This window comes from Theropithecus gelada, chromosome 18, assembly GCF_003255815.1.
Source record: "Theropithecus gelada isolate Dixy chromosome 18, Tgel_1.0, whole genome shotgun sequence".
Classification (NCBI taxonomy): Eukaryota; Metazoa; Chordata; class Mammalia; order Primates; family Cercopithecidae; genus Theropithecus; species Theropithecus gelada.
Window position 1 is genome coordinate 71,848,694 of NC_037686.1, and position 15,468 is coordinate 71,864,161.

General features: G+C 43.5%; 1 protein-coding gene across 1 annotated transcript in view; it reads left to right on the forward strand.

Annotated features, from left to right (window-relative positions):
- The window catches only part of ATP9B (ATPase phospholipid transporting 9B (putative)), a 269,119-nt gene that overhangs the window by 221,565 nt on the left and 32,086 nt on the right, over nt 1-15,468 (forward strand). The gene's annotated exons all lie outside the window — the stretch shown is intronic.

Here is a 15,468-nt window from a genome sequence, read left to right on the forward strand (position 1 = left end):
GGAGTCTGATGGTTCTGGTTGATGAGTTTATTACAAAAGAGCGCCATCGTCCCCCCAATAATGGAATAGAATCTCAGCCGAGAGACAAGATGCAACTTCACACCCACCAGGATAACAGGAATCAAAAAGACAGACCATAGCAGGTGCTGAGAGGACGCAGAGGAATTGGAACCTTCGTGCACTGCGGGTGGGATTGGAACAGTGCGCAGCCACTCTAGAGAACAGTCTGGGTGTTCCTGAAACAATTAAACATGGAATTACCATATGCCCCACAATTCCACTCCTTGGTGTACACCCGAAAGACATGAGAACAAAGACCCGTATGTTAATGTTCACAGCAGTGTTAGAGCCGGGAAGTGGAGGCAGCCCAAATGTCTATCAGCTATCAATCAATCAATAAAATGGGGTCTGTTCGCACACATGGAGCATCATCCAGTCACAAATGGCAGGAAGGAGCCGTGTCTGTGATGGTGTTGAAGCACTTTTGAAACCTTTTGCTCAGTGAAAGAAGGCAGGTGCAGAAGGCAACCAGCAGACCTATGTGATTTCATTGCCATGACACGTCCAGAGCAGACAGACCCATGGAGACAGCAGAGCAGCAGGTGCCAGGGTCTGAGGAGTGATCCCCGGCAGGTAGAAGGTCAGCGGGGGAGTGATCTCCGGCAGGTAGAAGGTCAGGGGGGGAGGAGTGATCCCCGGCAGGTGGAAGGTCAGGGGAGGAGTGATCCCCGGCAGGCAGAAGGTCAGGGTCTGAGGAGTGATCCCCGGCAGGTAGAAGGTCAGGGTCTGAGGAGTGATCCCCGGCAGGTAGAAGGTCAGGGGGGGAGGAGTGATCCCCGGCAGGTAGAAGGTCATGAGAGGAATGATCTCCGGCAGATGGAAGATAGGGGAGGAGTGATCCCCGGCAGGTACAAGGTCAGGGGTTGTGGAGTGATCCCCAGCAGGTAAAAGGTCAAGGGCTGAGGAATGACCTTTAGCAAGTAGAAGGTTTCTCTTAGGGGGATGAAAATGTTTTAAAATAGATTATCATGTTGGTTACACAACTCTGTGAATATGCTAGAATCAATTAAAGTGTACATTTTAAGTGGGTGAATAGTGTCTCCATAAAACTATTTAAACAAAAGAAGATGCAGAGTGAGTGTAGGTTCCATGACTATTGAACGAGTAGAAAATTAAGATTCTAAACAAAGACAAAGCAAATTCATAGGTTCAAAAACTAAAATTTGTATCTTAGAAAGTGTTAGGATACTCATTCAATTTCTGAATGTATAGATATGAAAGGTGCTCAATTCTAATTCCACAGACAGTGGAAATATGAGCCTAAAACCCCTCTGTTGCTGATCAGCAGGTGGGCCAGACAGACAGGGAGGCACGTGGAGAAGAGACAGGAAGAAGAGTAGAGGGGCGTGAGAGAGCCTCTTTCTCTGGTGATAATACATCTTGCAGCAGAGACTCAAGTCCTTGCCGTGGAAAGGTGAGAATAGGGACAGACTGTGGCCACCATGAGGAAGCAGAGCTGGCGTGTGCACCTGATCATGCATAGTACGGCATTTCCAGCGCTGGGAAGGGCATCGTCATTTTGCTGATTAAAATTAAGTAAGAAGTCAGAATATACACCTATGAGTTTAGAATGTTTGGAAAATTGCCTTATGAGTAATAACTAGAACCGATTTGTAGCCCAAAGAAGACAGAACAGAATAAATGTGTGTTGATAATTGAGGAGGAGCTATGCTGTCTGCAGAGCTGACCAAAGGTGGCAAGCGACTTTTACTTTAAAATTGCCTCAAAGTCGGAGTCTCTTGTCTAGGCTTCTAGAGGCAGAAGAATTCTACCACTTTATGGCTCAGGAAACAACCAGTAATGTCATTCATCTTTTTTCCATGAGCGTTCGCTGTGGCCGTGTCCTGACGGGGCACAGGCTTCCAGGATCATGGGACTAGATCTCGTGTCCTGAAGGCAGTTCTCATGTCTGTGTGCAGATGTGGGAACCACTTTCCTGGGAAGGAAAGATACACACATAAGCAAGGGGTTTTTAAACTTGTCTGTACATCAGGTAGACGTCTAGGGGTTTCCTTCTTTTTTAAAATACTTAACTTTTTATGTATGCACACTAGCACCCCTATTACAGAAATGCTGGACCGGGGCCGGGCGTGGTGGCTCATGCCTGTCATCCCAGCACTTTGGGAGGCCGAGGCAGGTGGATCACCTGAGGTCAGAAGTTTGAGGCCAGCCTGGCCAACATGGCGAAACCCCGTCTCTACCAAAAATACAAAAAATTAGCCGGGTGTGGTGGCAGGCTCCTGCAATCCCAGCTACTTGGAAGGCTGGGACAGGAGAATTGCTTGAACCCAGAAGGCTGAGGTTGCAGTGAGCCAAAATCACGCCACTACACTCAAGCCTGGGTGACACAACAAGACTCAGTCTCAAAATATATATATAAATATAAAACAAATACAAAATATATATATAAATTTATATATATATAAAACAAAAAGAAATGCTGGGCTGGGGCTGGACATTTCTCCATTTTGAAAATCTAAAAGGTTGCACCCCACAATTGAGAACCATTGCATTTTATAAATCTTTCCCTTTGACTGACTTTTAGGACTTGAGGTGAATGATCCATATTCTCAACTTCCCACGTTTAAAAAAACCACTTTCATCGTTTTGGCTACTTTTTCACCATCCTTTAGGTTCTTACATGGCTAATGACATGTCATAGTTACTAAATTGGTATAGTTTGGTTAGAGTAAGTTAGTATCTTGACTAAACAAAAAGAAAAATGCCTATGTAACTAAAGTTTGATAAACTAGGGTGAATGTGAGGATGTGAGGCCCTCCTCCACCAATGTTTTAAATTTTCTGTACACTTTTTGTGGTGGTGACTCTTAGGGGGCTCAGCTGAAGCTGTCCGGGGGACAGATATAAACATCCCCTGATACAGTGACCTCAGGAAGAAGAAAGCCTAAATGCGCCCGCAGATTTATGGTATTTGACAAAGTATAAGCCACGGCTAGACTTCGGAAAACAAGCTTGCTTATTTAAAGCTTTAGTTACATAGGCATTTTTCTTTTTGTTGTTTAGTCAAGATACTAACTTACTCTAAACAAACTAGACCAATTTAGTAATGACACATCATTAGCCAGGTAAGAACCTAAAGGATGGTGAAAAAGTAGCGAAAACGGTGAAAGTGGTTTTTATAAACATGGGAAGTTGAGAACACCGATCACTTATCTCCCCTCAGACTCCGCGGATCGCAGGTTGGCTTTCCATCCTTCTCCACACTCCCGCCGCCTTCCTGTCTCTAGATGAGTGTCAGTGATGCCGCTGTGATGGCACGGCCCTGCGTCACAGCCAGTACACGTTCCTCTGTCACCACGCGGTCACCGTCACCGGAGCTTCTGTGTTTCATCAAGCCTTTCGTGAGAATCTCCGTGCCCGGTGTGACCAGGCACACTTACACGCAGCCATGCAGCCTTCCCTCGTGTCAGGCTTTTGCTGTCAAACACATAATGCCTTCTGTTCCCAAGACCTCTCTGAGTAGCTCTGTGTGCCTGCCGCCTTCCCTCCAGTGATCCCCATGCACAGTGTTCAGACCGGTCTGCTCACGCGCCTTCGCAAGGTGCTGGGCTTGGCTTCCCTGCTTGGATTCGACCACTGCCCCATGCAGATGCTCTTCCAGACACATCAGTAATTGGTGATGGTGGGTACATGTGGATTGAGTGGTGCCTTCTGTGGACTGGCATAAAGGGATCATTTAGTTTTTCCTGAATGCAGTTATATTACTACTTGAAATTTCTGTAGTCACTCCATTACTTTTATAATTATTCAAAACATTTTGTTCAACAAAGCTGTGCCAAGCTTGTGTGCAGCTGCGTCCCAGCACTCGCCCGTTTGCTCCTTCTGTGCTCGTCCCTAGCTTGACATCCTTTGGCTGCCCTCACCCCCGGCCGGGGGTCCCCAGCTGCCCGTTGGCTCGCAGGATTCCCATGTGTCTTCTGGGTGGGTATCTCTCTCCGTGTGTATTGCAGGTTTTGAGCAGCAGGCTTGATCTTCCTTGCGCCACATCCGCCTTCTTTTCAGGGGCTCACGAGCGCCGCCTGCTGAGCGAACCTTGACGGTGTGGAAAGATGGTGCGGGGAGCTACTGGTCAAGGCGGAGGAGGGGAATATAACACATCTATAGGAATATTGGTCCTTAAAGCCATATTATTGGAAGTTTAAGTAGGAGCTGGTTTCCTGTAGTTTAGCAAGGCCGTGTCCCAAAGTTTAGATGGTATTTGCCTTTTTGGTACAAATGTGAAATTATGATGAAGAACTTAAATTCCTTCCTGTGAATCACATTGTCACTTCTCTCTTTTCAGAAAATAATTGGCAAAGTCTGTGAAAATTGGAATCAGTTGAAGTATTAGATTTCTGAAAAGTTCCAGAATACAATGTCATCATCGTACAGGGTTTTTCAGCTTTGAGGAAATGTGGAAACCCGAGCTCCCCTCCTCCTCCCTGCCAGCATGCCGCTGCCTGCCCCGTTCTGTCAGTGGGCTCAGTTGTTAAGCTTCCTTTAGTCATCAGCCCTATTGTAGTTCATAGACTGTGTTGACTGATAGATACGTAAAAATCTGTGTAGCTAAACTCAGAACCACTTTCGCAATTAGGATGTGTGTATGTGTCAGATCTATTTATTTAGTAATAGAAAATCTGAGCAAAGAGGCATAAGCGAATCTGGGCATCCCGACCGACAAGATGATGAGTTGAGACTTGTAAGGTTTATCAGTTGCTGTCTTTTTAGCATTCTAGCGTGGGCTGTGAGACAAACACAGGTCACAAGCAACTGCTCTGTAGGAGGAGGCAAGCCCCCGTTATTCCTACCAAGAAAGGGTTAAATGCATTGTTTTTTTCTGTTATGGCATTCTGGAAATTCTCAAAAATGTCATGTGATTATGCATTGAAAAAGAAGTGTTTTTCTATCATAAGTCTGAGAAACCTAGACTAGAGATTTTTCCCAAAGAAAATTGTATTTGAAGTTTTAAAAATACTGTATTATATGTTTACCATATTACCTTATTCCACATTTTTTATTCAAAGTATCTGGAAGTTTTTATTTTTAAGTTTTAATATAAGTCATAATACTTTTTGAATCTTAAATTGGGAATTCACAATAGAGATTTCATTGACTCCAAGATTATTAAGAATTTAGAGAAATTGTAATATAGACATTGCTAACCTTACAGTTAAGTTTTTTTACTTGTCTAAATGTCTCTACTTGGGAAACTGGACAATGATTAAAAATAGCAGAACATTAAATAACCTTTTAAAAATCCCTAAAACGTGTTTTAAATCTGAAAATGAAAACAATAGACTTCATCATAATTTTTAAAGAGCTCTATTGATACAATGTTTGCAAGTCCCTAAAGCCTCAGGAAAATCATCTAAATGGTTCATTATTTAGCTTATTGAACTTTGCTGCAGTTAGGTTGACGGATGATAGCAGTGTTTCCCGATCACCAAAGTACCATTTTAAAAGCATTTTTTATCGAATAAAGTGCTTAGAATATTGCACCCTGGAGCTTTATTTAGGGAAATGGTTCAATTGATGTTTTCTATTTAACCTCAGCTCTGACCTATCACAACATCTATGGTTAATAAGCAACATTATCATTTGAGAGGCTTAACTAGTTTCACCCACTGTGCACCCACACCAGCCTCTTAAACCCTGTTTGTGGTGCTGTGTTATCTCGGTCGTTGGGAAGGATGGAGTTTAGTAAGTAGAGTGCCCTAGTTTTAGTCGCTGATACACAGTTGCTGTTCTTCACGAAATAAGCAGTCTTTGATTTTCATTTTTCCTAAAGCAGAAACAATCTTTCACCTTACCTACACATGCGCCTAGATGAATCTGTGTTATACAAATAAGTGAATTCTGAGAAATTAATTTTAAATCCTTAAAGGTCACGTGAGGCATAAGCAATTAAACACTTGAAGTGTGATGTGTCTTGTGTGGTATGTTTAGTGATACGATACTTGAAGGTATAGACGTGATGGTGATGTCAAAGTGTAAATAACTGATTTTGTATTCGTAATGTGGAACCTACTTATGCTCTGGTCATTGTTTCTTATAATAAGTGATCAATATTTCATTTTCTCTAAGAGTAGGAAGTTCTGCTTGCCTACCACTTGGTCTCTGCAGGCTCAGCATAGCAGGCTCCAGCTGAGCAAACGTTAAATGCCCTCTGGAAATTCCCTCACAGAATTAAAATTCCGCTCTGTTTAACTGTTCGGGCGTATGTCCAGTGCAGTCACAGAACACTAGCACCGAACTGGTGGCATGAGCCCTCGGAGAAGGACAGAAGCTCGGTGGGCAGAGCCTCCGAGTGCAGAGGGTGTCAGCTCAAGTGATGAAGGCATGGGCTGGAAGGAACCTTGAAGACCGCTGGCCTCTTTGGTCCGAACAGAGTGACTGTGATTCTCAGTGACTGCTTATTCCTCTAGCCTGGCTGTCTAGTGGTCTCATTCTTTTCCCCTCTGTGGCCGCGTTTTCTCACGTTGGTAAGTTCCATATTTAAATATTATTTCAGAATGTAGCTGTCATCGGCTGACTCCAGTATTTGTGTGCAAGAATCAGCTAGAATTAATGACAGAGCACAAGTGGGTTATTAATAGTATTGCTTTTGGGTTTACAGAAGTAGGCACTAATGCATGAGGCGTGCTGTATTTTTTAATTCATTTTATCGTGTGTGCCTATTGAAGCAAGACTAATTGTGGTGTTTTGTCAGTATATTTGTGAGGAGCAAATCATTGTCAGTGACATAGAGCCTTCACTCTGTGACCTTCAGGACCGATAGAGAATAAATACTACATAGCCTGTCTGTGAATATTGATTAGCAGCTTTTTCAGATGATCAAATTGCATCTTATGTTAATAATTCCTTTAAAATATAAAGATGATTATAATCACAATCAAAAATGATGAAATCTCAGTGATTAAATTGTGATGTATAAAGTGCATGGTAAGAAAATGTATATTTATAGTGTAGCAGGCAGCTGCCTGTGTGAATGGCTAATATGATAAAGGAATTTCTCCCTAACTTTTAAGAATAGTAGCTCAGAAATTTCTGAATAATGGAATTACAGAGAATTATTAATGATAAAAATTGTCCCGTAATTTGTATTCTCTCATATGATATTACTCCTGGCTATGCTACTCTTGGGTCTGTTTCCCAGAGTGGTTATTTAGCACAGAGAAGTGCAAGTGTGTAAACAAATTGCCTGTGGTAGAGATTACTTCAGTGTGTTGCTAAGCAGCCCGTGCATGAGATTCAGCTCAGGTTCCCGCTTACATATATTTTTTTCCATTCACATCTTAATTATTTTTTGCCTTTGTATTGTCAAGAATCACGTTATTAGAAATTTCTAACAGCTCAGTATCAGAGAAATAGTCATTTGAAATGTACTAAACCTTTAAATTCTGGTCTTTCTGCATTTCAGAGATTACTTCCAATCATAATGTCAGGCAGCAGTTAATTCCATATTAATATAGAAGCACACAAGGGGTACTTGATAAACTACTCTGCCAGTTTTTTATTGAATGCGGACACAATCGCTTTGAAAGAGATCAAGTGATGGCGTCGGAAGTACGATTATTAGAGAGCTCCCGACTGAGTAAAGAAAAATCTAATTGACGAATGGCCGGTCATGCAGGTGGAGATTGTGTTCTGTGGTTGCCTGCACCATCCCTGATAGCATCCAAGGAAAACAGGGAAAAATGTCCACTGCAACCTTCCACCCGCCACCTGAATGTGAGGACTGCAGCCACGTGTCAGCTGCTGCTGTGGAGACGGCTTCTGAGGCGCACACCCGAGAATTTCCATCCACCCCTCAGCAACCTTCTTCCCATGTCTGTCCTGTTGGCAGCTAACACATTTAGTATACAGTCCAACCAAAGACTGCAAATAATGACCTCAAAGAAGCTGTGGCAAAGAGGGCAGAGATCAAAGTGGTCTCCGTGGGAAACAGGGAGTAGCTCTTGCAGGGATCCACCTCTCACATGTGGTCAGCAGTAGCAGTGACCTCAGGACGGCAGCCCCACCGCAGCACAGCCAACATGTCAGAGAGCGCCTGGCACCCTCACCAGATGCCCTGTGCATCAAGAGAAAGAAATGAACATATGTTAACTTGGCATCAAACTAAATCAGTAAGAAGAACAGAACCAAAGGAAAGTGGGAGGAAGAAAAAGTAAAGGAAAACATAAAAATAATGATTGAGTAAGCAGTCATTCAAAAGCTGACTCTTTGAAAGGTTAAATGAAATGGGAAGATTATTGGCAAAACACAGTAAATACAAAACAGTGAATGTAAACTAAGTTCACACATATGAAATAGGCTTAAAAGTTTATAAGAAATATGAAACGCAGATCAAATGCTTATGTTTTCAAAGACAGTAAAATAACTGGTTTCTGGAGAAACAAATTTCAAAACTGACTCCATAAAATCTGAGTAGATGAGAAGAGAAATTTAGAAAAATCACCCAAAATGGCTTTTGACCAGTTTTATAGGTCAGTTATTTTGAGGCACAAATAAATCACATACTGTGAGAACTTTTCTTGAGCAAGAAAAAGTTAGAGTTATGTCTAAGGACACAAAAAAGCAAAAGTTCTAAAAGAAAAAATGATAAATTGAATTTCAGAGTAAAATTTATTTTTTTTCTAAAGACATTTGTTAAGAAAATAAGACAAATTAGAATTTCAACATAAATTTGAAAAAAAAAAAATGAAGACAAGCCACAGACTTGTAGGAAATGTTTGCAGAATATTTACCTGATAAGTGACTAGTATGCTGAATATATAAAGAATTCTCATAACTCAGTAATGAGAAAACATCACCTGAATTTAAACATTGGCAAAAGATTTGAACAACTACATCACCAAAAAGAGATATGAATATTGACTGTAAAATACCTCATAAAAGTAGTGATTTGTGGGATCTAATATAGAAAAACTATTAAGATACATGGTAATAGCCAAAAGTTAAGAGGTGATTGATGTCAATGGAATTAAATTACTCTGAGGTCCTTAGAGTACAGGTAAAGGTGCTGATTTACTTAGACTTTGGTAAGTCCAGGATTATGCTGGCAACAGTGGGGTGAGTGCCAAAGAACGGTAAAAGAGCATGCACCTCTCCAGGGTGGTGGAAACGTGGTCATCGTGTGGTAGAACACACACAGGGCTCCTTGGAGAAATGGCTGATTCTAGAACCAAGGCAGGAAATACCCAGGCTGAGCCTGGAGCGTCTGATACTGCCAGAAAGTAAGGAATTGCTCAAAGCCAACAAACAAACAGAAAAAGCTGCCTGTGTGGCAGGGGGTGTGTGAGAGGGACACAGAGGCCAACTGGAAAAGCTCCCTGTGGTGAATGCTGGAACCGTATGAGCCGCAGAGTCGGTCGCCCTGGATTATAGCCCACAGTATGAAACAAATATGCAGGAGTCCAAACTGATAGGAATAAATAAATGAATGGGAGAGAAAGATCTCCCATGCACAAGAATTCTGTGCAAAAGGATCATGTGTGTAGCTACTGAACCCACAAGTTGGGGAGCATAATTCCTCCTCCTCTAGATGTGGGCTACACATGAGGACTTCCTCCCAAAGAGCATGGGGTGAAAGGGGGAAAGGAGGAACTGGACGACCTTAGTCAGGTGAGTAAGGTCAGCATCAGCAGTGAAAAGCCGCGTTGCTAGTCGCAGCCCCCACAGGATGTGATCAGCAGCACCTCACCTTCATGGTCGCCCTCCCCAGCCCCACAGCCCCAGTCTACTCGTGAGAAGATCACCAGACAAATCAAATTGAGCGATGTTTTACAAAATACCCGACCAGTACGTCTCAAAACTGTCGAGGTCATCCAAAACTGGGCAGGGCCAAGCAACTGTAACAGCCAAGAGAAGACATGAAAACTAGATGTGCCGGGCGCGGTGGCTCACGCCTGTAATCCCAGCACTTTGGGAGGCCGAGACGGGCGGATCACGAGGTCAGGAGATCGAGACCATCCTGGCTAACCCGGTGAAACCCCGTCTCTACTAAAAAACACAAAAAACTAGCCGGGCGAGGTGGCGGGCGCCTATAGTCCCAGCTACTCGGGAGGCTGAGGCAGGAGAATGGCGGGAACCCGGGAGGCGGAGCTTGCAGTGAGCTGAGATCCGGCCACTGCACTCCAGCCTGGGTGACAGAGCGAGACTCCGTCTCAAAAAAAAAAAAAGAAAACTAGATGTGACGTCCCGGATGGGACCTAGGACAAGACAAGGACTTTAGGTAGGAACGAAGGCTGTCCAAGTCACATATGGATTTAAGCTTTTAAAAATGGAACCTGCTGCTTGCTCAGATTTTATTGACAACTTGAAGAAACACTGTGTATATGCATCTTTCAGAAAATTACCGAATAAAAGTTCAGATATGTTTAAGTGCTTTGTCCTTTTTTGTGATTATTTTACAATAGTGGTTTAACCAGTTTCTTCTTTGTGATATTTGGCCTTTAGTATTTATCTTGTAATTGTATGGGAGACACAGGGTCACTGCAGACAGTAGCACAGCTTCAGATCTCACTATAGATCACCCAGTCATATTTCCTCTGCAGAACAAGGTGACAGCTCCAGGTGGTATGGTCTTCCTTTAACTTGTGTCCTTGTGAGATTGGAAAAATGTTTAAAATGTTAGGGAAGAAAAGTGCTTTTCTAGGCACAGGGTCATCATAACCATCTGTGTGGCATTCTGGTGAGTGCCAGCATTGCAGCCTCCCATTTCACTCACAGCTGGTTGTGCCTTCGCTGGAGGGCCTTGGATGTTCTGGGACCTGCAGTGGAAGGAAGCAAGGAAGGGCTTCTCTGCTTCACTTTCAGGAAAGTTGGAGACCCATGTCAGACACTAAAAATAAAGGTTGAGGAACAAACATTTTAGCACTGTTAAATATTGTCTCTTGTTAAAGACATGTAAGCTGACTTCCAGAAGTGCTTCAATAAGAAAATAAAATGTCCTTGTATATGTAGAGTGTTTGAAATGTGAGTGAATAAGGAGGGAAGAGTTAACAGTTTGGGAGGGGCCCCCGCCTCTCCTGGCTAATGTGAGTGAATCGAAAGGGAACACTGAACGGTTCCATAGGGGTCTCTGCTTCACTGGCTTGCGCTGTCCTCCTCATTGTTTCCTTCCCTACCTCTCTCCGCTTAACAAGACAAGTCCTGCAGCTGGAATCACTGTCCTCAGTGTCCCACATTGATAGCACAAAAAGATTGAAGGAAACCGGACTGAAGAATATCTGCACCACATTTCCATTTCATTTATTGCCAGAATTCAGTTTCGAGTTCCTCGGGATTGAATTGATTGTAGAGGTGATGCATGTATGTGATTCTCCATGTAAATAAATCTAAAATAAAGTCCTGAAGCAAATATTGCCATGATTTCTGCATCTACAGAACTTGGCTCACAGGAATACTCTTTGATTTAATTAATTTATTATTAACCTATTTGCTGTTTTCAGGTGATTTGCACTTTATATGTGAATAAATGGTTGAGAGGCACACTAGTAACTTCAGGGAGAGAGCAACTCTCTTTCAACTCAGAGCCCAGCTTGCCCTGCAGCAGCCGTGAGCTCACCAGGCTGTCCAGGGCCTGGAGAGTCCTGACACGGATTGCTGAGAATGTGTCCCATTTGTGGTTTTGCCGTGTCTTCAGAATTCCACTCAGCTTTCCACTTTTAAATCATTTTAAACAGGAGATTTTCAGCTTTCATGTATTCAAGAAATGAGTCTAGATCGGTGAGCACAGCGCACCTGGACCTGTGTGGGGTACTGAGGTTCTGGGAGGGAAGGAGCCCGGACCTGGGAGTGTTGGTCCCTGGAACGCAGTGGAGGCGCAGTGCGAGTATGTCCTCTGCCGGGGAAGGGGAGGGGCACACAGTGCTCTGATCAGGTGGTCAACGGGGCCTTCTGGAGACCTGGGGTTGAGCCGAAACTAAGAGCGCAGGGTGGAGAGTGATGGGGAGGGCCTGGCCGCAGGCAGCCAGCACTCCACACACACCAGGAGCATGAGAGCCCCGGGGCCGGGCCAGGGGGACAGTCAGAGAATGGGTCTCTAACAAATGTATTTGACACTGAGCTAGCTGCCGTCAGTCTCCATAACTGTCTATTGTTGGAAGCTAATCCCCAGTCTTGCTCGTACAGCTTGATTCTGAAGTTGGGAGTTGTAATGACAGGTTGTCTTTACTGGATCTGCATGTGGGCCATCTGGTTGGCTGGCCATGCAGAACTCCCACCCGCCTGCCCTCATTGCTTGAAAAACCCTGTCCCACTTCCTCGGGATGCTGTGGGTTTTACATTGGGAGGGAGCTTACGTACTTTAGGAAAGTGTATATTTTAATCTCTCAAACGTCTTTAGGAAGATAATAGACTCAAACTCATCAATCCTTTGCAGTTTTCTTTTAATTTCTACATCTGCTGTCCCTAGATGTAAGTTATTTCTAAGAGCCTTCCAAAAAGAACGCCATGACTATATTTCAGATGTACAAAGAGAATTCGCTAGGCTGCCTTCACCTAGTCAAGTCCCCACACTCACCTGCTGCAGAGCTGCAGAGCATGAAATAAGATATGAAAGCTCCAGACCAAAACTGGAGAATCTGCCGTGTCCATGGGAACCAGCGGTTCCTCTGATGTATCTTCAGTAAGGAGGACCAGGTCTGCATGAAGTCCTGAGTACTTAGGTATGAATTTAGGAGCAAAGATTCTAAAAGTACTGCATATCCTCGCTGAAATTATTTTTCTTGTAGTTATTTCATCCGGCAAATATATATATATATATATATATATATATATATATATATATATATATTTATATTTTTTTTTTTTTTTTTTTTTTGAGATGGAGTGCAGTGGTGCGATCTCAGCTCACTGCAATCTCTGCCTCCTGGGTTCAAGCTATTCTCCTGCCTCAGCCCCCCGAGTAGCTGGGATTACAGGCATATGCCACCATGCCTGGCTATGTTTAATTTTATATTGTCAAAATTCGGTCCAACAATAGGCAAGTTACATTAGAACAGTAATTCAAGCATCTATATCTTATGAAAAATTTGGATATTCTTTTTTTCTGGTTGGCATTATATAGAGTTAATCCTCAAGGTGATTACAAATTAAAAACAATTAGGTGGAATGCTAGGCTAGGTATAAGAAGTTAAACTGATTTTTGTTGTAAGCTACTGTTTGCTCAAATGGATTGTGAAACCGAGCGTAAACTAAATAATAAACAGATGTGAGTCACCAAATATAGAAAGCTCAGTCCTGACTGCAGTGGGGCACCAATGAGATGACAGGGTGTGCACGGAAAGATGCAATTTACAGGTCAAAATGTAATCGTAACCTTTCACTGTGTGAATTGGAAATTAGCCTTGGGAGCGTTGGCATCATTTACAGCTTGTGGGGAAGAAGTTTTATTGGAAGAAGCAATGGTAGAGCTACACCCTCACTTCCCACTGGAGACGGCGATGCCCAGGTGCCGCCTCCCTCCCTTACGATGGGTCCCTGCTGACCCCCGTGTGCCTTTTTTGGTAATGTGGAGCGTGTCGCTGATGCCCTCAATTACGGGACTGCATCATCCCCAGCACAATTTTAGACTCTCTGTGTACTTAGTAACATGCGGGAAAGTCAGAGAGGGAGTTCTAATTCAAGCCCTGTGGGTGACACGCTATTGAACATTTAACACAGGCATGGGATTCCAGAGTTGTAGCGTCCGTAGAATGGCAGCGCCGTCCGACCTCTAACCCCGCGTCAGAATTGCAACAGCGAGGGTTGACATCTGCCACCGTTACTGCACAGCACACCACCCCAAATGTGGGGCGCAGAACCATTCCAACATTCTCCCGGGTGCATCCTCGGGGCACAGTCAGGCAGCTCCCATCAGTAGGAGAGGGTTCCGACCCTGATGCCACCTCAGGCAGGGGCGATGGGGCCAAGTGGATTCAGTCCTGGCCACATCAGCACTTCCTCAGTGAGTATGCCCTTTCCTGAGTTCCAACAAAGCATGAAAATTACAAGCAAAGAATTTCCAGACAGCAGTTTCTCACAGTATTTGGCACACATTAGGCATTGAATTTGCTCCTATTTGTGTAATTTATCTTCTTACTAAGACACTTAAGCAAAACAGACCAAAGTCAAAATTTGCTCATTCCATTTATTTTCAGCAAAAGGAAGATGTATCAATCATGCGTGAGAGTGGGAAGCTTCAGGTTTATAAAGGTGAAATGCTAGGTGCCTCCCAGAGCAGAACGTTCTCAACACTCCGCAAAGTTAAATCTAGTACTTCAGCCAGGGTTGGACAGGCCTGAAGTATGGTGGAGACTTGGGGATTTTGATTTAGTCTTGCTTTATGTTTTATGTCTTCTGTTAAGTTTTTAAGTTTTAAATTATTATGGGTACATAGTAGTACATACTTATGGGGTACATGTGATATTTGGTACAAGCGTACAACATGCAATGATCAAATCAGGGTAATTGGGATGCCCGTCGCCTCCAGCATTCGTCGTTGCTTTGTGTTAGTATGATTCCCGTTCCGTTCTTAGTTATTGTAAAATATGCACTAAATTCTTGTCAGTTAAGGTCACCCTGTCGTGCTACCGAGTGCTGGATCTTCTTCCTTCTATCCGACTGTATTTTTGTACCCATTCACCAGCCCCCTTTGTTACCCCTATCCGTGATATCCCCGATATCCTTCCGGACTCTGGTAACCATCATGTTACTCTGTATCTTTGGGAGTTCAACGTTTTTTTCTTAGCTCCCACGTAAGGGTGAGAAGACCCAGCGTTTGTCTCTCTGTGCCCGGCTGATTCACTTAGCGTAACGGGCCCCTGTTCCATTCACACTGTTGTAGATGAAAGGGTCTCATTCTTTAGTGATGGCTGAATAATATTCCATTGTGTATACACCACGTGTTCTTCATCCGTGCATCCAGTGAGGGACACTGCGGCTGATTCCATAACGTGGCTACCGTGAACAGCGCTGCAGTACATGCGAGGGTGCTGAGAGCTCTTCAGTGTCCTGATTTCCTTTCTTTGGGGGATATTCCCAGCAGTGGGATTGTGGATTATATGGTGGCTTTGTATTTAGATTTGGGGGTAACCTCCGTGCTGCTCTCCAGAGGGCTGCACGAATTTATATTCCCAACAACAGTGCTCCCTTTTCCCCACCTCCTCCTTCGCCAGCGTTTGTGATTGCTGTCTTTTGGGTAGAAGCCGTTTTAACTGGGGTGAGGTGATACCTCATTGTAATTTTTATTTGCGTGTCTCTGATGATTAAAGGATATTGAGCATGTTTTCGTATACCTGTTGGCCATTTGTGTGTCTTCTTTTGAGAAATGTCTGTTCAGATCTTTTGCCCATATTTTAATTGAATTACTCAGTTTTTTCCGATTAAGTCGTTTGAGAATCTATAATAATCTTATAGATTCTGC